Raw genomic sequence first — 26333 nt, forward strand, 5'->3', positions numbered from 1 at the left:
TTTACGGGTAAAGAAACCGAGGCCAGATAAAAGAAGTGGCTTTTCCAAAATCATGTAGTGTTATGACTCCAAAGCTAGCCTGCTTTCCAAACACCACAGAAGGAGAGGAGTTATCAATATGCTGTAGAAAAAGAGTAATATCTCTTTAGAACTCAAGTTAGGGCAGGTTATCTCAGTGGTGGACTGGAAGAAGGAACATTAAAGTCCAGTGAAGCATAGGCAGAGAAGTTAGGGGCACTGGATAAAGGAAAGGGCACCTGGCAAGTTATTTGGAAGGGCTTCTGATTAACTGTGTGTTAGAGATATAGGGCAGCTAGGTGGCACAGTAGAGAGAATGCTGGGCTAGAAAGAAGGAAGATTCCTCTTCCTGCATTCAAATCTGGCCTCAGACACTAGCTGTATGACCTTGGGTAAATCACTTAACCCTATTTGCCTCAGTTTTCTCATCTGTAAAATGGGCTGGAGAAGGAAATGGCAAACCACTTCAGTATCTTTGCCAAGAAAGCTCCAAATAGCATCATGAAGAGTTGGAAAGAACTAAAAACAACTGAACAAAAACTTAGATATGTTGATATCATGGTGATATCGCTACTGTTCCTTAATCTGACTCATATCTTTCTGAAACAACAAAATTAAGAGCAGTTTGAATCAGATTTGGAAGGGTTTCTGATGCAAGGGAGCCAGTATGGTCCTGGGTTCCCTTCTATCTCTGATAAATTCTCTATGATTGCAGCATCCCTTGTCTTACAAAGATTTCCAAGTACTATTTCTTCTGTGGGATTTGTGACCTCCAGGGAACAGTCACATAAGTGCTTTGGCAAGCTGCCATGGTCAGGGAATTCAGCAGTGACAAATTGACAGCCTCAGGGCTCTGTCCTTGGTCTTGATTGGTTAAACATTTTTATCAATGACCTGGATGAAGGCATAGATAGAATATTTATCATGTTTACATTGGCATGAAGCTGAGTGAGCTCTCCAATATGTCAGAGGACAGAGTTAGGGTTCAACAAGATCTTGATGTGCTGAAACAATGAAGCAAATCTAACAAAATGAAATTGCGTTTAGCAGAATGATAAAATTCTGCACTTACATTTAAAAAAAAACAGCCACAAAATTATAGGTTAGTGGTGTGGTGGCTGGAAAAGAACAGAGGTTTTTAATGACCTGTAAACTCAATATGGGTCTGCACTTTAATGTGATAGCCAAGAAAGCTAATGTAATCTCAGGCCACATTAATAAAAAGATAGGGTTCAGAACAAAGCTACTAATGATCCCATTGTATCCTTCCCTGGTCAGACCACATTTAGAGTATTGGGTTCACTCCATATTTTAGCAATGACATTGTCAAGCTGGAGCACAGCCAAGAGAAGGGAGGAGGACCATTCAGGACAGGGATGGGACTTAAAACCATTGTATCTGAGAAGCTCTTGAAAAAACTGAGGATGTTAAGTATGGAGAAATCACCTACATGGCAAATTATTTAAATTTTTATATATTTTTGAGGTAGTGTCATGTGGAATATGGCTTAAAGTTGAACTCCAAAATGGAATAGGAAGATTTCATCTGGACAAATGAAAAAATAATGAAAAAAATTAGAACTGTCAAAAATTGGATATGCTTCTGTGGGAAGTAAGTAATTAATAGGTAATGAGTTCCTCAAACCTTGAATCCCTGATATAATTGGGAGACTGAATGATCACTTGCTAGGGATATCATGTGTGTGTTTGTTTCCTTGGATTTGATGACCTCTGGTATCCCTTTCCAGATCTGGAATTCCTAGCTGAAATCCACATCTGGAGGCTGTGAATTTTTACATATTTACTTGTCTACAATTCTAAAGCTTTGTACTGAGGCCTTCTGATGGATTCATGGTAGAAACATTATCATGTGGCTGATCTTTTCAATGATACAAGTAATACCATTAACAGACATCTAACTAGTTTGGAATCACCTTAGTTAGTGAGGTAGGGAATAGAATAGAGACTCTGAGATTAATTCATTGTCTTGGTGAGGAGAAAAATAATCACTAGAACAGGGTAGGCAACAAAGCTGCCATCTTTTGCAGGAATTCTGAAATCTCAGTACAGGAACTAGAATCACAACAATGTGAGACTATATTACCCAATTTAAAAACAAAAGAAATTCCTATGACCATATAACGTGCAAGAGGAAATCCAGTCTTTGCTTGAAGACTTTCAAGGAGGGTTAATTCACCATTCCAATTTGGTAGAGCTCTACTTGTAAAGAAGTTGTTCTTTACATCAAATCTGAATTTACCTCTTTGAAATTTCTACCCATTCTGTTGGTTCTAATAAGAACTGGTAACAATGGATATAAGTAATAAAAAGGCAACTTGGCAGCCACACATTTAGGATACAAGAATACAGAGGGTTTAGCTTCCGAAGCTATATCACTGAGCATGTCTGGGACAGAGATAAGACCTAAATATTACTGTTGGCACTGATACTTTCAAGATTCAAAGTGGCAAATTCAGTCACGTGGGAAAAATAGGAGCAGAAGGAAGGAGAGTCCTGAATTCACAGGTTCTCATACTTCATGAATAAATAGACTGGTTCAGGGGGTCTTAACTTTCTTGTGTGTGTGTGTGTGTGTGAGTGTGTGTGTAATACATATGTATATAGCGTAATATACATATACATAAATACGTATATACGTATAAACACATAGACACACATATACATAGACTTTTGGCAGTCAGATGAAGCCTATGGAATCCTCAAATGAATCTTTTTCAATTCATAAAATAAAATATGTAGTGTTATGATTCAAACCAATTATATTGAAATAGCTACTAAAGTATGGGTAAAGAACAAGTTCATCAACCTCACTATGCACACTTTCACTGAGGTTCAAATTTGCTATTTCATTAGTGGCATAGAGGTGACCTCGGTTTCTTAAAAGCTTTAGGTACGGATTTCATGACAGACCACAAGATTACAAAGATCAGTCCCATCAAGTGTGGTCAGACTTATCACCAGAAGATTGCCCACCAAATGGTAACATTTTGGGTTGAAATAACTCATGAAGGGGCCATCCTTTGAGGGATTGGGGAGAATAACTACCCTGATGAAATCATAGATCTTTCTTTTTTTCCCCTTCAACAAGCATTTTTTTAAACTTTTAAGCGAAGCTTTTTTTTTTAAATATATTTTATTTTCAGTTTTCAACATTCACTTACACGACTTTGAATTTCACATTTTCTTCCCATCTCTCCCCTCCTCCCACCCCAGGACAGCATGCACACCAACTACCCCTTTCCCCAATTTGCCCTCCCTTCTATCACCCCTCCCTTTCTCCTGTCTCCCTCCCCTCTCTTTTCCTGTAGGGCAAGATAGATTTCCATACCCTGTTGCCTATATGACTTATCTCCCAGTTTCCTGCAAAATAATTTTTAACATTCATTTTTGAAGCTTTGAGTTTCATGTTCTCTCCCTTCTTCCCTCCCCATCCATCCTCATTGAGGCAGCAAGTAATTTGATATAGGTTGTACATATGTAGCCATGCATACTTCCATGGCACTCATGTTGCAAAAGACTAATTGCATTTCCGTCTATCCTATCCTTCCTTCCATTTATTTCACTCTCTCGTGACCTGTCCCTCCACAATAGTGTTTGCTTCTGATTACCCCTTCTCATTACCCTTCCCTCCTCAATCTTCTATCCCTTCTATTATCCTTCCTCTCCTATCCCTTCCCCCTGCCTTCCTACAGGGTAAGATACATTTCCATGCCCAAATATTCAGTGTGTGTTATTCCCTCCTTAAATCAAATCCAATGAGAGTGAGGTTCACTTATTCCCTCTCATCTTCCCCTTCTTCTCCTTCATTGCAAAAGCTCTTTCTTGCCTCTTTCATGTGAGATGATTTACTACATCCTACCTCTCCCTTTCTCAGTCTCCTAGTACATTCTTCCCAACACTTAATTTATTTTTTAGGTATCCTCCCTTCAAGTTCAGCTCACCCTGAATGTCTCTGTCTCTCTGTGTCTGTCTGTCTCCCTCTGTCTCTGTCCATATGTACATATATATGTATATATGTATATATACACACATATATGGATAGATCTATATGTATGTACATACACATATACAATATGCACATGCACGCATGTGTATATGTGTGTGTATGTATGTATATATATATATATATATATATATACATATATATATAAAATTCCCTCTAACTACCCTAATACTGAGAAAGGTCTCATGAATTACAAATATCATCTTTCAATGTAAGAATGTAAACAGTTCAACTTTAATGAGTCCCTTATGGCTTCTCTTTCCTGTTTTCTTTTTCATGTTTTTCTTGATTCTTGCATTTGAAAGTAAAGTTTTCTATTCAGCTCTCGTCTTTTCAATAAGAATACTTGGAAGTTCTCTATTTCACTGAAATTCCATTTTTTTCCCTGAAGTATACTCAGTTTTTCTGGGTAAGTGATTCTTGGTTTTTTGATCCTAGCTCCTTTGAATTCTGGAATATCATATTCCAAGACCTCTATTTCCTTAGGGTAGAAGCTGCTAAATCCTGTGTTATTCTGACTGTAGTCCCACAATATTTGAATTGTTTATTTCTGGATGCTTATAATATTTTCTCCTTGACCTAGGATTCTGGAATTTGACTACAATATTTCTAGGGGTTTTCCTTTTGGGATCTTTTTTAGGAGGTGATTGGTATATTCTTTCCATTTTTATTTTCCCTTTGGTTCTAGACTATCAGGGCAATTTTTCCATGATAATTTCCTGAAAGATGATATCTAGACTCTCTTTTTTTGATCATGGTTTTCAGGTAGATGAGTAATTTTTAAATAATCTCTCCTGGATCTGTTTTCCAGGTCAGTTGTTTTTCCAATGAGATATTTCACATTGTTTTCTACATTATAGATTATATATTATTTGTATATAATTTGTAATTATATATTATGTATGTATATATTTATATATTATAATTTGCATATAATATATTATATATTACAATTTGTATAAATATGTATATATTTATCTGTTATAATTTCTTAATTTCTTATAAAGTCATTAGCTTCCATTTGCTCCATTCTAATTTTGAAGGAATTATTTTCTTCGCTGTGTTTTTAGACTCCCTTTTCCATTTGCTCCATTCTGCTTTTTAAGGCATTATTCTCATCATTTACCTTTTTGACCTATTGTATCATTTGGGTTAGTCTATTTTCAAAGGTATTATTTTCTTCAACATTTTGGGGGGTCTCCTTTAGCAAATGGTTGACTTGTTTTTTGTGATTTTCTTGCATCAGTCTCATTTCTCTTCTCAATTTTTCTTCTGCTTCTTTTACTTGATTTTCAAAATCCTTCTTTGGCTCCTCTATGATCTGAAACCATTTCATATTTTTCTTGGAGGCTTTGGATGTAGGAGCCTTGACCCTGCTTTCTTCCTCTAGTTGTATGCTTTGATTTTCCTTATTGTAAGAAAAAGACTTTTCACCAAGAAAGTTAACTTCCTTTAATCTTATTTTTCCCTTTTTGGTCAATTTTCCAGCCAATTACTTGACTTTTGAGCTCTTTGTTAAGTGGAGGGTGTACTTCCCCAAGTTTCAGGGGGTTTGCGCAGCTGTTTTCAGAGATATCTCTAGGGATCTGTAAATTTTCAGTTCCTCCAAAGCAGTATGATCAAAGGTGAGGTGTTTCCTCCTCTCCTGGAGGAGGAAACTTTGGTCTGTAAGCTACCACAGGAACTCTTTTCTGCCCTGGAGCTGCAAATAGGATTCCATCTCCACAGCCACCACCAGCTTCGCCACACCGGCACCCCTCCTCCCCCCAGGATCACCAGCCAGGACTGCAACCCAGATCAACCACTCAGTTCCCCCAGACTCTGCAGGTGGAGAGTTCTAAAAGAAGCCTCTGCCCAGGCAGTGGTTGCAGTCACCCTGGGGCTAGGGCCAGACCATGTTCATCTCTCACCCAGGTGAGAGAGCTTTCCCAATGACCTTTGAAGTTGTCTGTCACATTTGTGGGTTGAGAAGTCTGGAAACCACCACAGCTGCCAGTGCTTCAGTATTCTGAGGACTGCTCCAGTCCTGTCTGTGCTGGACCAGGCTGGGCTCCTCTCTGAGGACAGCACAATAGCCAACTCTATATTGCCTTGGGCTGGAAATCTGTTTCATTTTGTCATTTTGTGGCTTTTGCTGCTGTAAAATTTGTTTAGAGTCATTTTGTATAGGTATTTTGAGGGGCTTGGGGGGAGAGCTCAGGCAGGTCCCTTCTACTCCACCATCTTGGCTCTACCCTTGAAATCATAGATCTTTTAAAGAATCAGTGCAAACTAACATCACAACAAAAGATTTCAAAGTCATTGAGAAGAAATGCTGATTCCAATAAACATCAGCTTACTATTGGCAAAGCTTTTTTTATGTTTAATTAACAATAATGTGGTAGACTCCATAGAGAATACACTTGATCCTGAGGGCTCAAAGTACTTCTGAAAGAAGGTTCACAATACATACTTTCTACGACTTTATTTTCTCCCTTCTTTTTGGATATTCCTTATAGATGGAAGAGAGGCATAAAATTAGCTAGGCTAAAAGCTGGGTGGTAAGGGCTCACAGGAGCCTTCCTAAAGCAGGTAGACTTGGAAGTATTGACTAAATAAAGAAAGGAAAAATAGCATGTGGTTTGACAAATGAAAGAATGTTTTTTATTCTACATCTTTCTGTGCAAAGGGGAAGACTCCACAATGAAAGTCTAAAAATCTCATAGCAGAGGGAGGGGAAAGTATACTAATGCACACTTACAAAATCACTTTAATGATTTATTTCCTTTTCTTAATCTATGAGTATTCCATTGAAGCAAGAACTGTTTGTCATTTACCCCAAGCCCCTCCTATTTCATTTCTGAAATGTGTTTTTTATGGACCCAGTGTGTATTTGTTCACTTGGCTCAATGGGCTGAGCTTCCTAGATTCCGCTCTCTGAGGATGTCAGTGTGTCAGCTAACCGAAGAGTGGCAGCAGTAATTGTTACTCTGGTACTGAACAGCTCAGTAATCACTGTAATAAAGTCATGCAGAAGAGTTCCTGCACAAGTTAGCATTGGCTCCAGAATGCTCTCCTGGGCACTACTCACTTTGCTTTGCTTCTTTGCAGAGCTCCAGTGAACTGTTTACCAGAGCACTAAAATCAGGCAAAATCCCCAACTTCCAAAATCTTTCCTATCTTGTCCTCTAGTATATGGTGGGGGAGGGGAGAGACTGCTGCTGGAGGAGGGGTGTTTCAACCTGAGAATAAATGCAACTACATAGATCTCTGTCCTTTTTTGGTGTCAGGACCTTTACTCAAGCAACAACTATTTATTAAGTACCTCATATATGTCAGGGGCTGTGCTAAGATCCAGAGACAAAAATGAAATATTTCCTTCTCTCAAAGTGAGTACTTCCCACTAGGGAAGACAATATGTAAATATCACAAGATCACAGAATTCAGGAATTCTAAGGGATCTAATTGGCTATTTAGTTGAACCCATGCCCTAAAAGAATACCCATTATTACAAATGCAATGAATAGTGGTCTAGCCTCTCATTGAAGACCTCTAGCAATGAGGAACTCACCACCTCTCAAGGCTGCCCCTTCCATTTTGGGGCAGCTCTAAACGTTAGGAAATTTTGTTTTGTTTTGTTCTTTCCTTGACATCAAACCCAAATTGACCCCTTGAAAGTTCCTCCTGGTCCTGTCCTCTGAGTCCAAACAAAATAAATCTAATATTTCTTTCATGTGGCTGCCATACTTCACAGCCTGAAATTTGGATTCAGTCAGAGGGCTACTCTTGAGGACCTAGAGGGCCACATGTAGCCTCTAGGCCATAGGTCCTCCACACCTGGAAACCTTTCAACCAACTCATATGCCATGGACTCACAGAGCTTCATCATTCTTATTATCTTCCCCTGGATGCTCTCTAGCTTATCAATGTCCATTTCAAATTGGTATGTCCAGAACTAAACATAATTAATTACTCTATTTACATATTTAACTTAGATACAAGATAAATTCATGGAATGAGTTCTGTAGATTAAATGAAAACTATAACCTGAGGTGATACCACATGTTCAACTTTAACTGATCAGCAATTTCACTGGCATACACAAATATACATTTCTCTGGACCTTCACTGAAGGCTCTTCTTAATTTATTTCATTGCTAACCAATCAACCTTCAGATGATGAGTCTCTCAACCTTTAGTAAGGTTTGTCTTTGGTCATCACTACTTTCATCCACTGATCAAGGCTTCTTTTATTTGATAGGATCTGTTAGAGTTTATGCTCTACTGGAATGACCTATAAAGAACCCACAGTTCCCTCTACAACAGAATAAGGCATCAGAGTAGGACTTTAGTGGAAAGGACACCACACAATCCATAATTTTTCTAAATACTTTGGGACTTCCAATATCCACAAATTTCTGTTAAGTCTGCTATCCTACTCTTAATTTGTTACTTTGCAGGACATCTTTTCACACATCAATAGGCTCTGACAATAAAAAGATATACCTGTCTACTTCCCTCAGATCCAAACGACAAATGAAAATTTACCCCAAAAGGATTTATAGCATCTCCATTGCTCTGCATTGACACTCCTTCCAAAAACACCCAACAACCAATCCAAAAAGAGCCAAATGGCCACCATTAAGTCTGCAACCAAACAAGGAGAAAGACAAAAAATATACATCAAAACATTCAGAATAATCTTTGTGATAGCAAGCAACTAGAAACAAATTATATGTCTATCAACTGGGAAATGTCTGAGAAAACACTACAGGATTATAATGGAATCTTGGGTAGTCATAAATGACAAAAACAAAAAAGCAGAGAAACATGGAAAGCTTTATATTAGTTGAGTCAAAGTAAAATAGGTATAGCTGAAAAAGCACTATATAAATGACTCCAACAACGTGAATGAAAAAAGGAAATTGAACTCTGAGTAACTAGAACAACCAATAATGGGAAAAAAATTAGGAAGTGTAGCTCCCTCCTGTAAATAAAAGTTGTGGGATTAAGATGGAAAAATATTCTATACATTTTCAAATGCTATTCCTGAATCAGGTATTTTTGCTTTAAATGTTTTTTTGCTACATTACAAGGGAGGTCCAACTGGAGGAGGGTGATTTTCATAAATTACCTTAGTATAAGGGCAAAGGGTATTACTAAAACGTTTTCTCAGAAAGGGAAGGGAAGGAGAATGGAAGGGAAGGGAGGGGAGTGGAAGAAAAATAGGTCCATTGGAAATACATCCTATATAAAAAAAAGATATTTACATCTTTTAAATAATAATAACTTGCTGGGGATGGAAGCTCAATTCCATGTGGACAGTCTCGGGCGGGTAAAGGTGGGAACTTCTAAATCTTAGAGTTCTCACGAGGCCCCCCATAAACACCAGGGAATCGAGGAGTGAGACCGAGCAATCTCGTGTATTTCCGCCTCTTCCCGTGAGAAACGTGATGGGAGGAGCATCCCCCTCGAGACTGTCCCGGATCTGGGCACACCTATTGTTATCTAACAGGCACGGTATTCAGGTGCAAACTTTGCGGCTGGAGAGCTTAATTAGGATCAGGAAAGCCTGAAGGCGCTCTTAGGCGGGAGGGGCGTGGAGCGGACAGGACATAAGGCTCTGTTTTTCCTCTCTTCGCTCTCCCCTCCCCCTCTCTCCCCACTTACACTTCTGCTTCCAATCTCTTATTGTAAGATCTTTGCCTCCTTGGGAGATTCCTCGCTCCCTCCTAAGGAAGAATTCCCCCTGCACTTGTAACCAGGACCCTGAATAAAAGCCTAACCTTGTTTGACTCCGTAAAGTCTCTTCTCTCATACGATTATCCGGTTTGGCCAGCCGAAGACCTGCGAGAGGTAAGGTAAGAAGACTCGGGTAGCCCTCAGGCCTCTAGGCCTGGCAATAACTCACATTGAATATACTATATGATTAAAGTTCTCTTTCTTCATAACATATAGGTGGCAAAGTATGATTCCTATTTTATAGTTGAGGAAACAGACTCAGAGAGGATTCTTGCCTGGAATTAAACAACTAACAGGTATTGAAGTTGAGACTCAGGCTTAGTAATTCTTACTCCAGTCCAAGGGTCCTTGCTAGCTATACTACCCTCCCTCTCAAGAAGGTAAAGCAAGAAGCTCTAAATTCTCCAGTCTGGAATGACAGAGATCCATACGTCTAGTTTCACAGAAAATTATTGAATTAAACAAGATTTCAAGACAATTTATGTTTTTAATGGTTTGTCATTTATCTCTTAAAAACATATTCACATAAATGAAATCATCCACATGGAACATAAGCAATGCTTAGATGATTACACAGGCTTTGGAAGCTTACATTTATCATTCACCCTGTAGAATACTAGCCTGGTTAGGTTGTAAGAAGTTTGATTTACCTGTTGCTGATTTCTATGCTAAAACTTGCACTGCTAGGAATCCCAACTGAGGGAAATGATTATTTTCTATTATATTAATTACCCATTATTAATTAGGATCCAGACTTTTTCTTTCTTCATTCAAGGCAGTCTCTAAAGGATGTGGTTGCTGAAATTGCTCTAATCCTTGCAGAACATGCTCCTCATCTTGGGCAGAGCCCCACCCAACTAGGACACCTTACTTCTATTTAGAGTGTAAACAGAACCAAGAATCTGAATGTAGATTGATTCCTCCATCCAGGTTGCTGAAGGCAGTTGAATCTCACGATGAAACCACATTCTAAACTAGAGGGATTGAAAGTTCTTAATCCACCCTCTCATTAATTATGCACCATTCAGGGAAGATTTTCACTGGTCAGGGGAACCTGCTTTTCCAAAAGTATATTAAAGCTTCTGGTCTCTTCAGGTTCTTTGTCTGAGAAATGACTGATCATCAATTTGTTGATTATTAGCTAGTCTAATTAATATAGTGATCATTAATTACCCAGAAATTCTGTCCCTCAAGTTTTTTTCATTTTTTACACAACCTTTCCTTACTTGTTTTTAATTGCAGTTCAAACATTCACAACAAATCTAGTTTTGGCACCTCATGTCAGAGTTATGTTAATTTTTCAAAAGAGCACAAATTGGAACAGAGTTCCTTTTAAAAATGTTCATATTTACTCATTTATAGTGATTTACAAGTTAGTCAAGAGCAAACAGTTTCTAACCTCTTTTTTTATTGTCTAACATCTTACTTTTAAGTGGTCTTAAAATGTGAAGATCAAAATCTCTCCTAGAAATTCCTGTGAAAGAAAAAGGGAAAACATGTTAATCTCCAAATATCATTTCTCTATAGAGTTTGCTTTTCCATATATACACCCAAATAAAACAAATGTTACAGAAATCTGTCCACGTGGTCAATCCAGGGGGATAATGGTAAATTATTGAAAGCTGGAAATGATCATGGAAGCATTTCAATATAGCAATAGGTCTGTGATCTCATTTCTATGGGTATTCCCTCAACAGTACCAATTAAAAGTCATCCATACCTTCACATCCTGCTCAATACTTGTCCGTTTGCTTCTGTAAATCCTACATGGGAGCCAATGCAACATGCTAGGACTTTCCACCAAATCTCTTGACATTACACATGAATGATATGGGTTGTCCCCTTGCTCATGCTATAAAACTAGTCCATCTCCTTCTTGGGTGATACATCTCTGTCATTATCTTTTATGCACTTGTATGTAATTTAAAAGTGGTACTATATGCTTCAGTCTATTTAGGTTGCCAGGCATCCCTCCATTATGCTTTGAATAACACATAATTTTGATTCATTCAAGACTATGGCATTTTATTATTTAAAGCCATCTAGTATTACTGAAAAAAAGTATGCTAAATGTGAAAAAAGGTGATATTTCATTTCAGAAAGAAACCAGGAGTCAAACAAAGGATTTCATAATTTCCCAAATACAATCAAACCCATTTTTTCCTCCTCTTTAATTTTGAACCAAGTTCATTGTCCAAGACATTATATGCCAACGAATCAGCCCTATTATAATCACTGAGGTACCATTATAAATTTAACTTTCCTTCTCTTTATGATCCTATTGGTACATAGGTTTCTAAGTGAACTTTCAATCTTGGAAGAATTTTACTTTATGGGCATTTTTAAATGAAAAATCAAAAGAAACATCTCATATGTAATATGAGTGTAATTTGAGAGAAAGCATGATTTAGTGAAAAGATAGCCAGCTTTCAAGTTAGGAAGATCAACCCCTGACGCATACTGGTTGTATCCTAGACAACTCACTTTTCCTCTCAGTACCCCCAGGCAACTTGGTAAGACTATTAAGTTACAGTCAAGCTGATAATATGTATCAATAGAGAGTTTCAACACCTGGACTTGTTTTATTATTATTAATTATTATTGTTCTGAACTTAAGAAATAAAACAAGCATTTCCATAACATAGCAAAATAGAAAAAAATATGCATGAAACTGCAAATTCATTTTGTACAACTTGCTATTCCCTTGAAATATGTAATAAAGTTATCATGTAACACTTTTTTTCTTTTTTCCTTTTTTTCTTCCCTCCCCCCCACAGATGGCTACCATTAGACACAAATATGTATATTTAATATATATGTGTGTGTGTGTATATACATAATATATACACACACACACTTATATAAAGCTCTATACATACTTGTATTTATCAATTCTTTCTCAGCATCCTTCATATATCCTTTGTAGTTCATTTGGGTATTTACAATAATCAATATGACTTAGTCATTCAAAATTGTTCCTAAAATAATATTGTTCTTACTGAATACAACATTCTCTTGGTACTGCTCATTTTACTCTTCATTTTGTGCAAATCTATAAGACCATTTCACATATATATGTATATATATATATATATATATATGTACACACACACACACACACACATATGCATATATATATGTATATATATATACATATATATATATAAAATGAGTTTTGATGGATGAAATCATCTAGTCTGTCCAGAACTTGCCCCATACTCTAGAAATAGTAGACTGGGGAATGAAAAATTATGCAGTTTTAAAAATCTATGACTCTATGGGTCCAAAGAGACTATAAAAGAAAACAAGCAAAGAAACTGTGAATAGATACGAGCAGCATATGAAAGAAAAAATCTGAAAACCCTCTAGAACAAAGTTATGGGAAGAAAAACAAAAAGGACAAAAGAGGAGAAGGGTTAAAGTCATAATAGTTTGAGATTAAACTCTGTAGAATCAGAACAACAGGATAAAGGGAAAAATCTATAAAACCAACAGTTATCAAATGAGTTACAATCCAGAGAAGACTGTCTTCCCCTCAGACACTATATGCCATACAGGACTGATAAAAATGGCAGGAAAAGAAAGCATATCATGCTCAGAGAACTTTGACAAATAGGGCTACACAAAAATAGTAAACCTTCAACATCTGAAGGAGGTGGAAAGAGAAAATCCTATTGGAACTTCTAGATAACTGATGGATTGTGATTGCAGCATCATTAACTTCAAAGCCTCAAGATATGAAACAAAAAGAGTTGTTTTCTGCAGTCCATTTAATGCAACAAACATTTATTAAACACTCACTCTGTTCACATTCTCTTCCTGTTGTTAGGGTCATACTGTTACCAAAAGGAAAATTTATTCTGCTGATTAACATGAGACCCAATCACCACCATGATTACCATCAACAGTAACAAAATCTATTACTAGCATGGGAACCTGGGCAAGTCACTCAACCTCTGTTTACCTCAGCTCCTTCCACTATAAAAAGGGGATAGTAACAGCACCTACCACACAGAGTAGTTATAAGGATCAAAGAAGATAATATTTGTAAAGTGCTTAGCACAGTGCCTGGCACATAGTAGGCTCTACGTAAATCCTAATTCTCTTCCCTTTTCCCCATTTATTTTACTATTCTGATAAGATTTTTGCAAAGCATACATATTTCCAAAGTCAAGTATTCATTGTTTCATAAAAGGAAAGGTTGTTCATTACAGTAGATCAGCAGGTGCTCGGGTACTGTAGGCTAGTATCCCTCTATAGGAAGATTATAGAACCCAAAGAGCTGTAGCAGGTCATAGCAGATAGAAAGTGGCCTCAGAGGTAGGAAGACTCAAGTTCAAGTACTGCCTCCGCCACATATTGATTGTGTAACTCTAGACAAATTACTTAACCTCTAAGTGTCCCAGATAACAATCGAACACCATAAGTTGTAAGGAAGATGCTGACCTACATTGGTAGAAGTTACTCATGAAGAGCCCTTCTCACTTATATTTGCCTGCCATTTGCCCAGTAACTGAACTTTTTCTTTGTTATCTCCTCTAATTAAAGTGTGAGTTCCTCGAGAACAGGACTTGTATCACTTTTTCTCTTTGTATCCTCAGTGCTTAGATCTGATATTTTTAGAAACAGGTAAAGAGAATGCAGTTATGTAAAATAAATGCACAAAAAAGCATTTGTGAAGCATTTACTAGAGAGAGAGAGACAGAGAGAGACAGAGAGGGGGGAGGGGCAGGGAGGAAGGGAAAGGAAAGGAGAGGGGAGGAGAGGAGAGGGGAGGGGATGGGAGGGAGATGAAGGGGGAGAGAAAAAGAGAAAGAGACAGAGACAGAGAGACACCAAAACAGAGAGATATTTGTTAAGCATTTACTACGTGGAGATTCACTGTACTAAGCCCTGGGTATACAAATAAAAGCAAAAAGAAAGATGGTACCTGCCCTTAAAGAACATATAACAGTAAAGGATGACAAAACATAAAGGAAACTGAAGCAGTTGGGGGGCAAAGTTGGGGCAAGTCTGCAAAGTCGTGGGCTGGTTGGAATTTGAAGTAATCATGCTTGGTGTAGGTACTTCCTTGAGTGGAAGCTGGAGGAAGATATTGGAAGGGAGAAGATTTCTCCAAAGTGAGAAGAAGGGCCCTAGAGCAGAGATGGAGACTCCAGTGTTGTAGACTAGTACTGGTTTGGAGTGATTACATACATATTGCTAAGCACTGAGGATAAGCATTGAGTATACAAAGAGAAAAAGGGACACAAGTCCTGTTCTCGGGAAGCTCATGCTTTAGTTAGGGAACATGACAAAGAAAAAGAAGTTCAGTTAGAGGGCAAATGGAAAGACCCAGAAGTTCTAATGGTGGAGCAGTGAATCAAATGGCAAGGTGGAGAGGTCTTTAGTCCCATAGGTAGGCTTAGATGATGAAAAGCAGAGGCATCAAACACCCTGCCCAGGTACTACATTGGGCTGCCATAATCCTGAGGGTCAGAAACAGATTAAAATGTAATTAAGAAATATTTAACAAAACAAAAAAAATACAAGAAGATGTATATGTATACATACATATATATACACATACATACACATATATGCATATACATATACACATGCATATATACACACATGCATATACACGTACGTGTGTGTGTATGTAAGAACTGGTCATTCTCATATGAAGGAGAGGAATTGTGGACACCCATCTCATTCAGTTCTGAGAGCCTTCATTTTTGTGTGCCTGAACTAAAATGTTACTATTTGCCAAAGGTTTTTCAGCCTTTCCTGTGACATACTCAAATTGATGTGCTACAAGCATGGAGAACAGAGTTTTTAAGCATTAAAAATATGATGTGTTTGCTGCGTCTTAGACAAATTCTCCCTTGTTAGCCCTAGTAACTGCTTTATTAGGAAAGAGTGGGAATCATCCTATAGTTTTCTTTCTTTCATTCTTTCTTTTTGTTTTTCATTTCATTGGTTGTTATTCATCCTTCATTCTTGCAAAGGACCAACGACATCACAAGGGTGATGTCTTGACTTGCACACAAATTGGATATGTGGGGGTAAAGCTGTACAAAGTCATCAGCCATGCTCTCTCCTCCTGAGTCATCAAAGTACTGGGGCAAAACAATTGACAATGGTCCTAGATGCAGTGGGTGACCTTGGCCTTCCTAAAGTAAGGTCTTTCCCAGGTGTCAGTACCAGACTCATTCAAGATTTCATTAGGGAGGGCACTCCTGAGGAGGAAACTCCTCATCACCAATGCAGATCAATTTCTTTGTAACTTAAAGACTTACTTGGGACATTGGCAAATAAGTGACTTCCTCACAGTCACGCTACCAGTATGGAACAGATGGAGCTTGACCTGAGGTCTTCCTGTGGCCTGGGCCAGCTGCCTCTCCACAATTTCACACTGCTTCTCTAGGGGAAGAATCTTTTCCTAATAGAGAAAGGGATTAATTTGTCCCAGAAGCCTGATTGTTAGGAATGAATCCTGGAGTGAGATGAGGGAGAAGTCAAGAATAGATACTATACGATCAGTCCTCATGTCAGTGCCCTTTAAATAAACTTGAGTATAACATTTTAAAAAGCTTTTACATTTCTTCAATTGTGATAAAAATGTTTTTTTAAGTGTTCCTAAAAGCAAACATGCTGTCACTTAGGTGGTGCAATAGATAGAGCACTGAACCTGAAGTCAGGAAAACTTCCCCTCTGGAGTTCAAATTCAACTTTGGATGCTTACTAGCTGTGTGACCCTGGGCAAGTCACTTAACCCTGTCTGCCTCAGTTTCCTCATCTGTAAAATGAACTTGAGAAGGAAATGGCAAACCACAATATCTTCGCCAAAAACACCTCAAATAGGGCCACAAAGAGTCAGATGTGACTGAAATGACCAAACAATAACAAAAGGCAAGTATTGCTATAACAAATATACAGATAGGTCATTCATACTGACAACATAATGCGCTATTATTATACTACACTAATGTTTTATCTAAATTATATTTCACATCACCTGGTATTAAAGAACCTTATGATGTAAGGTTCCAAGGTAATTTAAACCAGGACACTGACACAGGGTTTGATACTTATTCATTGTAACTTTTGATGTTAAAATAATTCCAATGTGTACAGAAATTATTGTGTACTAAAATAGATGGCCTGGTATTCCATTTAGAAGCAAACACTTATTAAAGCAGACTATGATCATTAGACCCTGTTTGACAAGCAATCTAATGTTGTATTTAAACATGGAATTTGAAAACCTTTCTATAAACTCAGATAGTGTTTTAAATGCAATTTTATATTTGTTTTAAGTAATGCAAAATAAATTTTGTATTCTCCCTCTAAATGTAGTTCTGGGTGCAAATGAAATTGAAGCTGAATTTTTTTTAGGTTCTTTAATAATTGTCAAAAGTGAATTTTACTAACCCAAAGTAACAGTTCTTCTATACTGTGTCTCTAGTTGAGACATTTCTGAAGTAGTGTTCAGTTCTGGGTTCTAATGTTATGAAGGGCATAGACAAATTGGAATATGCCCAGAGTAAGGTGAATGAAATGGTGAAAAGGCTAAATGCTGAATAGTTAAAACTCTGAAACATTATGACATTGCGCCAGGTACAGTAAAATACACACACACACACACACACACACACACAGAAACTATGTTGACCAACTATATCCCAATAAAGTCAATAATTTAAATGAAATAAGTTAACAGTTATAATTTTAAATATATTAACAGAACAAGAAATAGAGAATTTAAACAATCCAATTCCAGACAAAGAAATTAACCAAGCTATAAGTGAGCTTCCAAAGAAAAAACCTATAGATGAACTCAAAAGTCAATCTGTCAAACATTCAAAGAACAATTAATAACAATGAGACCACACAAATTATTTGCAAAAATAGTAAAAGAAGAGATCCTACAAAATTCCTTCTATGACACAGACATAATATTGATACAAAAACCATGGAGAGGCAAAAGAGGAAAAAAAAATTACAGAACAATATCCCTCAAGAACATAGATGAGGGCAGAGCCAAGATGGAGGAGTAGAAAGACGCATATACTCTAGAGCTTTCCCCACAGCCCACAAAATACCTGTAAAAAATGACTCAACAAATTCTAGAGCAGCAGAAGCCACAGAACAACAGAGCGAAAGAGGTTTCCAGTCAAAGGTAACCTGGAAGGCCGACAGGAAAGGTCTATCTCACGGGACGCTGAGTGGAGCAGAGCACAACCCTGGCCATGTGGCACTGGGAGGAACAGGACCTGAACAGAACTCTGAGGGAGAGTTCCCAGCAGGGTGGGTCCCAGATACCTCAACCCAAAGCTCCAAAGGTCAATGTGGGAGGTCTTTCCCATCAGGGCGAGAGGGAAATGGGGTTCCTGACAGCAGCAACAGCAGCAGCAGACTGCAGGCAGCTACAATGACTGAGAAACAACCTGGTTCCATTGTCCAGGCAGTTCAACTTAAAGCCTCTGGCCATAGGGAGCAGCTGATCTAAACCTCAGCCCTCAGTGATAGCCCCACCCCCACCCAAAGCGCTGGGGGAATTGAGCAGCTGAGTCCAATCTCAGCCTTGAACATGATACTGGGGAAAGAAGGGGCAGCAGGACCATCCTCTTGACAAAGGATTCAGAAGTCAAGTAACTGGATGGGAAAATGCCCAAAAAAGGGGAAAAAAAATAAGACCATAGAAGGTTACTTTCTTGGTGAACAGATGTCTCCTCCCATCCTTTCAGATGAGGAAGAACAAGGCATATTGGCACAGAAAGGCAAGGCCCCAGCCTCCAGGGCCTCTAAAATGAACATAAACTGGACTCAAGCAATAGAAGAGCTAGAAAAGCAAGTTAGCAGCTTGCTAAAGGAGAACCAAAAAATGCTGAGGAAAATAACAGCTTTAAAAAGAGGCCAACTCAATTGGAAAAAGAGATCCAAAAAGCCAACGAGGAGAAGGAGGCTTTAAAAAGTAGAATTAGCCAAATGGAGGAGAAGGTTCAAAAGCTCACTGAACAAAATAGTTCTTTAAAAGAGAGAATTGAGTTCAGGGAAGCTAATAACTATGAGATAAACCAAGCAGTTAAAAAATAAAACCAAAAATGTGAAAAAATAAAAGATAATGTGAAACATCTCATTGGAAAAACAACTGACCCGGAAAATAGATCCAGGAGAGACAATTTAAAAATTATGGGACTACCTGAAAGCCATGATCAAAAAAAGAGCCTAGACATTATCTTCCATGAAATTATCAAGGAAAACTGTCCTGATATTCTAGAACCAGAGGGTAAAATAAATATTGAAAGAATCCACAGATCACCTCCAGAAAGAGACCTGAAGAGAGAAACTCCTAGAAATATTGTGGCCAAATTTCAGAGTTCCCAGGTGAAGGAGAAAATACTGCAAGCAGCTAGAAACAAACAATTCGAGTATTGTGGAAATACAATCAGGATAACACAGGATCTGGCAGCTTCAACATTAAGAGATAAAAGGGCTTGGAATAGGATATTCCAGAAGTCAAATGAAGTGGGATTAAAACCAAGAATCACCATCAGCAAAACTGAGTATAATACTTCAGGGGAAAAAATAGTCATTCAATAATATGGAGGACTTTCAAGCATTCATGATGAAAAGACCAGAACTGAAGAAAAAATTTGACTTTCAAGCACAAGAATCAAGAGAAGCATGAAGAAGTTAACAGGAAAGAGAAATCATAAAAGCTTTCTAAAGCTGAACTGTTTATATTCCTACATGGAAAGAAAATATTTGTAACTCTTGAAACTTTTCTCAGTATTTGGGTAGGTGGAGCAATTGTACATACACACACACACACACACACACAGAGAGAGAGAGAGAGTACAGGTTGTGTTGAATCAGAAGAAATGATAACCACACAAAAAAAACAAAAATAAAAAAAAATTAAGGGATGAGGGAGAAAAATACTGGAGGAGAAAGGGAGAAATGGAATGGGGCAGGCTATAACTCATAAAAGAGATAAGAAAAATCTTGTTCAATGGAGAAGAAAATGGAGAAGGGGAAAGGGGAAAAGTGAAACCAATCTCTCCACATATGGCTTAAGGAGGGAGTAACATGCTCCCTAAATTTGGTACGAAGATCTATCTTACACTACAGGAAAGTAGGACAGGAAGTGACAAGTGGGGTGAGGGGAAAAATAGAAGGGAGGACAAATGGGAGAAGGGAGTAACTAGAAATAAACACTTTTGGGAAGGGACAAGGTCAAATGAGGGAATAAAAAAACAAGGGGGGATAGAGTAAGATAGAGGGCAATATAGTAAGTATCACACAACATGATTATTATGGAAGTCTTTTGCAAAATGACACATATATAGCCTGTATTGAATTGCTTGCCTTCTCAGTGGGGATGGGTAGGGAGGGAAGGAGGGAGAGAAGTTGGAATTCAAAGTATTAGAAATGAATGTTGAGAATTATTATTGCATATAACCGGAAAATAAGAAACACAGGTAATGGGGGTTAGAAATTTTTCTTGCCCTACAAGAAAGGAGAGAAGATGGGGATAAGGGAAGGGTTAGGTATGATAGAAGGGAGGATACATTGAAGGAAGAGGTAATCAGAAAGCAAGGTATTAGGGATGGGGGGAGGGGAAAGATGGGGAGAAAAATTGGACATATTACAAAGTGATGTAAAAGCAATTAGTATTGAAACTATTGACAATTAATTACTGAGACTAAATCAGAGACATCTTTAGTTTGGGGAAAAGAATTTTAGTCTAAGTTTTCTAGAGGCAGGTAACCTTGGTTAAATTTGGCATTGATGGAAAGTCAAGGTTTTAATGGTAAATTTGATTTTATGATTGTTATTTAATCAGGAACTAGAACATGTATAGAAAGGCATGTAAGCCACTTAAAACTTGTCTCAAAAGATGTTCCTTAGCCAATGTGAAATTATAGTCATATCTGAAACCTGGCTATTGGAACTTGCTATATTAGGATGGTATGGGACTATTAACTGACTGTTTTGAGTCTAACTCTAGGTATGGATAGCAAGAAAGGCAGTCTGAGCCTCCAATTCATGAAGCCAGTAAGCCTGTGAGATGCTGGTATGAGCTGCAAAAGGTGATCTCATGGAAAGGGTGGGAGAGTGGCTGTTCAGCCTGGGCTGTGGTATTATTCTCCTGACTCAATTTCCCCACTGACACCTGGCAGACTTTAAGCCTGACTGAATTCAAGTTGACAATCTACTCCCACCTGGAACTGACATGAAGTTGGGGAGATATTGTTTCCCTGCAGTGTCCCTACTCTTGGTGGCAATTTCCTATAGTCAAAAGGTTTGTAAGCTTAATACCAGATCTATTAAATTATAGATTGTTGGTAGGAGAACATCTGAGGTTAAAATTAAAATTAAGCTATTAGACTTAGGACTTTAGACCAACAACAATAAGTTTAATTCTTAGTAACAGTGTGGAGACAATTAGGTCAAGGGCTTGTGAAGTTAGCATACATAGTTATTATTTGTGTCTCAGTTGGTTAATGTTAAAAAAAAATTCATTTGTGGTCTATATTGTAAATGCTTTAAAAGAAGTATCACCTGACCAAAAGTTGAAAATGTTTTATGTGATAGAAACTGTTAAAAATCAAAAATTTAAAAAAAATAAATAATTTAAAAAAAAAACACAGATGAGAAAAAATAAAATACTTCCAAAGAGGCTAAAACAATATATCACAAAGATTATAAAATGACCAGATTAGATTTATAGGATACAGGATTAATATTAGGAAACCCGTAAACTTAATGAATCATATTAATGACAAAATCAACAATACTCACGTGATTATATCAATAAATACAGCAAGGACTTTTGACAAAATATGACTCTTTTTCCTATACAACAAAACAAAACAAAACATAGGAATAAATGGATCTTTTTTAAAAATGGTTAATAGTATATATCTAAAACTCAGAGCTATTTTTATATATAATGGAAATGAATCGGAATCCTTTCCAATAAGATCTTTGTCACTATTTCTATTTAATATTGTATGAGCAACACTAACTATATCAATAAGATGAGGGAGAGGAATTGAATAAGAAGAGGTAAAGAAAAAATAATACATTTTACAAATGATATGATGGTTTACTTAAAAATTCTAAGTAAATTAAAAATTAATTTAAAACAGTAACTAAACAAACTTCCAGGATATGAAAAAATCCACACACGTCATCAGCATTTCTATATAATACCAATAAAACTCAGCAGATAGAAGAGACAGAAAGAGAAAATGCATTTAAAACTACTACATAATATGTAAAATAAATATAATACATGAAGTATATAAAAAAGTAATGGGATCTACCTCCCAAGATACATATAAGAACCATATAGGTACTGCTACAAACTTACAAAAATAAAGACAGACCTAAGTAATTGGGAAAATATTAATGTCTCATGGGTAGGATAAGCCAACATAAGAAAATGATAATGTTACCTAAATTAATTTACTTGTTCAATGCCATGCTAACTAAACTAAAAAAAGTAAAGTTTATATAAAATTTAAAAAGGTCCAGAATCTCAAGGGAAATAATTAAAAGAAGCAGGAAGGAAAGGAACCTAGCAGTACTAGATCTCAAACAACAAAAGTGGTCATTTTAAAAACATTTTTACTACTGGTTAAAAAATGTAGAGAAATCGACCAGTGGAACAGGTTAGGTACACAATACACAGAAAAGAATGTATGTAGTAGCTTAGTGTTAAATAAACAGCAAAGACTAAAGATACTGGGAAAAGCATTCCTTATTTGAGAAATGCTGTTGATACAATTGTAGAACAATATGGAGGAGGTTATATTTAGACCAACATTTCACAACTGAAACCAAGATAAGTTCCAAAGAAATGTGACCTAGCTATAAAAAGGCCAAATCATAAACAAATTAGAGAAATATAGGAAAAGTTACCTGTCAGATCTATTGATAGGAGAAAAGTTCATGGCCAAACAAGGAACAGAGATGATCACAGGGGATGAAATGGATAATTTTGACTATATAAAATTAAAATGTTTTTATATAATAAAATCTAATAAAGCTAAGAATAAAAGGAAAACAAACTGGTTGAGAGGGAGGAATCTTTGTAACATTTCCCTAATAAAGGTATCATTTTCAAGGTATATAAGGAACTGATTCAAATCTATAAGAGCCTTTTTCCTACTGATAAATGGTCTAAGGATATGAATAGACACTTCTCAAGGAGAGATACCCTGCCTATCAATAGCCATATGAGAAGGAAAATACTCAAAAATCCCTACTAATTAGATAAATAAAACCTCATACCTATCATACTGACAGAGAACCAAAAAAGAAAATAAAGATAATAAAGATTGTAAGGGATATGGGGAAATGGGCATCTTGATACACTAGAATTTTCATGGTGCAAGCCTGTGAGCAGCAACCTCACATTTAACTCAGAACTTTCGCAGCCTGACCAGCAACCTCGCTATCCCTCCCAGATACCCTCCAAAATGGTATCAGCTGTCACAGATCACCTTATCTTGAATGTCCTAAAGCAAGACCAGATTCCCCAGAACAAGATCCTGTTGTTGGGATTGGTGCAGTTGGCATGGATCGTACCATTAGTATCTTAACAAAGGAATTGGCTGATTAACTTGCTCTAGTTGATAAAGTAGAAAACAAACTACAGGGAGAGATGATAGATATCCAATATGGCAGCCTTTTTCTCAAAACACCAAAGACTGTTTATGGCAAAGACTATAGCGTGACTACAGACTCAAAACTGGTCATTGTTATGGCAGGGACACATCAATAGAAGGGAGAAAGTTGTCTTAATTTGGTCCAGTGTAATGTGAATATCTTTAAATTCATCATGCTCAGTATTGTTAAATATAGCCCTAATTTCAAGCTGCTTACTGTTTCCAATCCAGTGGATATTTTGGTATATGTGGCCTGGAAGCTACGTAACTTTCCTAAAAACCGTGTTACTGGAAGTGGTTGCAATCTGGATTCTGCCTATTTCCATTACTTAATAGAGGAGAGACTTGGTGTCCATTCCTCAAGTTGTCATGGATAGGTCCTTGGGGAACATGGAGACTCCAGTGTTCCTGTGTGGAATGGTATGAATCTTGCTGGTGTGTCTCTAAAGAACCTTCATCCTTCTTTGGGAACTGATGCTGATATAGAGAACTGGAAAGACGTTCATCAACAGGTGGTTGAAAGTGCTTATGAGGTAATCAAACTGAAGGGCTACACTTTCTGGGTCATTGGCTTGTCTGTGGCAGATCTGGCAGAAAGCATTATGAATAATCTTAGGAGAGTGCATCCAATTTCCATCATGATTAAGGACCTATATGGCATTAATGAAGATGTCTTCCTTAGTGTCCTATGTGTCTTGGGGCAGAATGATATTTCAGATGTGGTGAAGGTCAACCTGAATCCAGAGCAGGAGAATTGTTTAAAGAAGAGCACAGATACTCTTTGGGGAATCCAGAAGGAGTTGCAATTTTAAAACCTTTGAATGTGCTGCCATTGAGAGAACATGACAGGGGCTGAGGGGTTATGTATGATCCACTTTTCAAATAGGCCAAAACCTTCCTCTCATTAGTGACTAAGCACCACAAATATAAAACCTGTGAACACATTCTAGTTTCTTCCTAAAGTTAGAAATGGGGAATAGAACCCTGTTGTAGTTAGCATATGATGCTGGATATGACTTGTATAGTCTCAGTGGTTGGTGTCAAGGAGGGCCAGTGCCCCACAGATATATAAACTACCTGCCCTGTATGTAGGTGTTACAGGTTCCCTTAGGTCCAGAAGACAACACTCCTGGATACAGAACACCATGCAGCAGTAATTCTTTATTGATGCATTGTTACCTTTGTGCTCCCCTCCATTAGGGCACTACAGCATGGCCCCATGAATCACCTTTCCAGAGGACCTGATTTTGTTGGCCAAAACATATGTGTGTGTGTGTGTGTATGTGTGTGTAAAATATATTTATATATTATATATCAATAGTTGTAAATTTCCATATTATATAAAAAGAGCTGTATATGTACAACAATGCAACCAATTCCTCAAGTGTCACACTAATCCTAAATACTGAATAAATAGCAAATAGCTGATTAAAAAAAAGAATTTCATGTGCTTTCAGATAAGATCAATGTGTTGTTGGTTTTGTTTTATTTGTTTACTTTGTTACAAGAATTTTCTCAAGGAAAAGGGAATGATCTGTAAATGTAATGTCAACAAAAAAAAATCAACAAACCTTTTAAAAACACACACAGGAATACTTCAAAAACATCTAGAGGAGTGCCTGTCATTGACTTTCATTTGAAAATGAACCACATGCTTTCCACTGGCATCTCTTCTATTCTTGTGTAGAGCTTTTCTTTAATTTAAAAGGACAAAATTACCCTTCACTGGTGAATGTACCTCCCTCTCCCTAATACTCATCCCTAGTAGTGAGTCATTTGGGGTTAGAGATGAGGAACTGAATCTGTAAATTTCTTAATATAGAGAATAGCCTGGTATGGTAACTCTGCCTATCAATACAGGTCAGCACCTTCTAGTCTTAGAGTTGTCTAGAGCCCTGACAGGTTAAGTGACATCCTAGGATTCCATAAACTTGTATGTGTCCAAGGTAGGATCTGAATCCAGGTCTTCCCCCACTTCAAGGCCAATTCTTTTCCCTATCATTTTACCTCTTGTAACAATGATTAAAAAATTGAAAGGGGTAGGGGAAGAAAATTACTATTTAAACTTTTTAATGTTATTGTTGTCATGACATCCTTAAGCCTTTTCTCTCCAAATAGATTGTATTTTCCATGAGTTCAGTAAGCCTCATCTGATACCACCCATATGTTTCCCACAACACCTAGCACACAAGTGTTTAGTGTTTTACTGCATCAAAGAACCAGAGCCAGTTGAAGCTGGAAGGAGTTTGACAGCCTCAAATTAAGCCAAGAGAGAAGGACAATAGCCCAAGTTCACATAATGCCTTTGTCTCAGAGCTAGGGCAAGAGCCCTGGCCTTCTTACTCTACATTTCACTGCCTCCTCAGCCCACCCATCATCACACCACGCTCCACCTCCCCTGAATGTGATTGGTAAGAGCCCTTTATATCTACCTAGTCTAAGACACTAACTATGCTTCATCCTGGTCATTCCCCTGCCCTTCCTCCCTTCTCATTTTCTACTCTGCTCTGGGAATAGATATTAAAATAACCATGGCTTTTGGAAAGGTCACATCAATCAACTGTCGCAGGGCTCCCCTCACTATCCCAGAGACTTCCCAAGCTAAAACACCTTTCCCTAGTCATCACTTCTCAAAATGTGTTTTCTCCCTCTATTGGAATTATAAGTTCCTATTTGTCTTTGCATTTCCATCCCTTGTGCTTCAGCTTAACACAGTGGTTAGGAATAGCAAATATTTAATAAATACTTTTTGAGTCATTCTTTCTTAATTTATTTATAATTTATAAATCAAATAACCACTCTAGTATGTCAGTTTCCTCATCTCTAAGATCCATGATGACACTTATATTGCTAAACTCACAAGAACATTATTTTTTAATTTTATATTTTATTTACAGAATAAAA

At 37.3% G+C, this 26333-nt stretch overlaps 1 long non-coding RNA gene across 4 annotated transcripts in view; it reads right to left on the reverse strand.

Annotated features, from left to right (window-relative positions):
* LOC140498516 (uncharacterized) overlaps positions 1–26333 on the reverse strand; it is a 208245-nt gene that overhangs the window by 33612 nt on the left and 148300 nt on the right. For all 4 annotated transcript variants that reach the window (XR_011965122.1, XR_011965123.1, XR_011965121.1 and 1 more), the window contains 2 exons: positions 21556–21609; positions 11189–11236 (listed from right to left, as the gene is read on the reverse strand). This is a non-coding gene — a long non-coding RNA (uncharacterized lncRNA). The remainder of the gene's footprint in view (positions 1–11188; positions 11237–21555; positions 21610–26333) is intronic.

This window comes from Notamacropus eugenii, chromosome 4 (genome assembly GCF_028372415.1).
Source record: "Notamacropus eugenii isolate mMacEug1 chromosome 4, mMacEug1.pri_v2, whole genome shotgun sequence".
Taxonomy (NCBI): Eukaryota; Metazoa; Chordata; class Mammalia; order Diprotodontia; family Macropodidae; genus Notamacropus; species Notamacropus eugenii.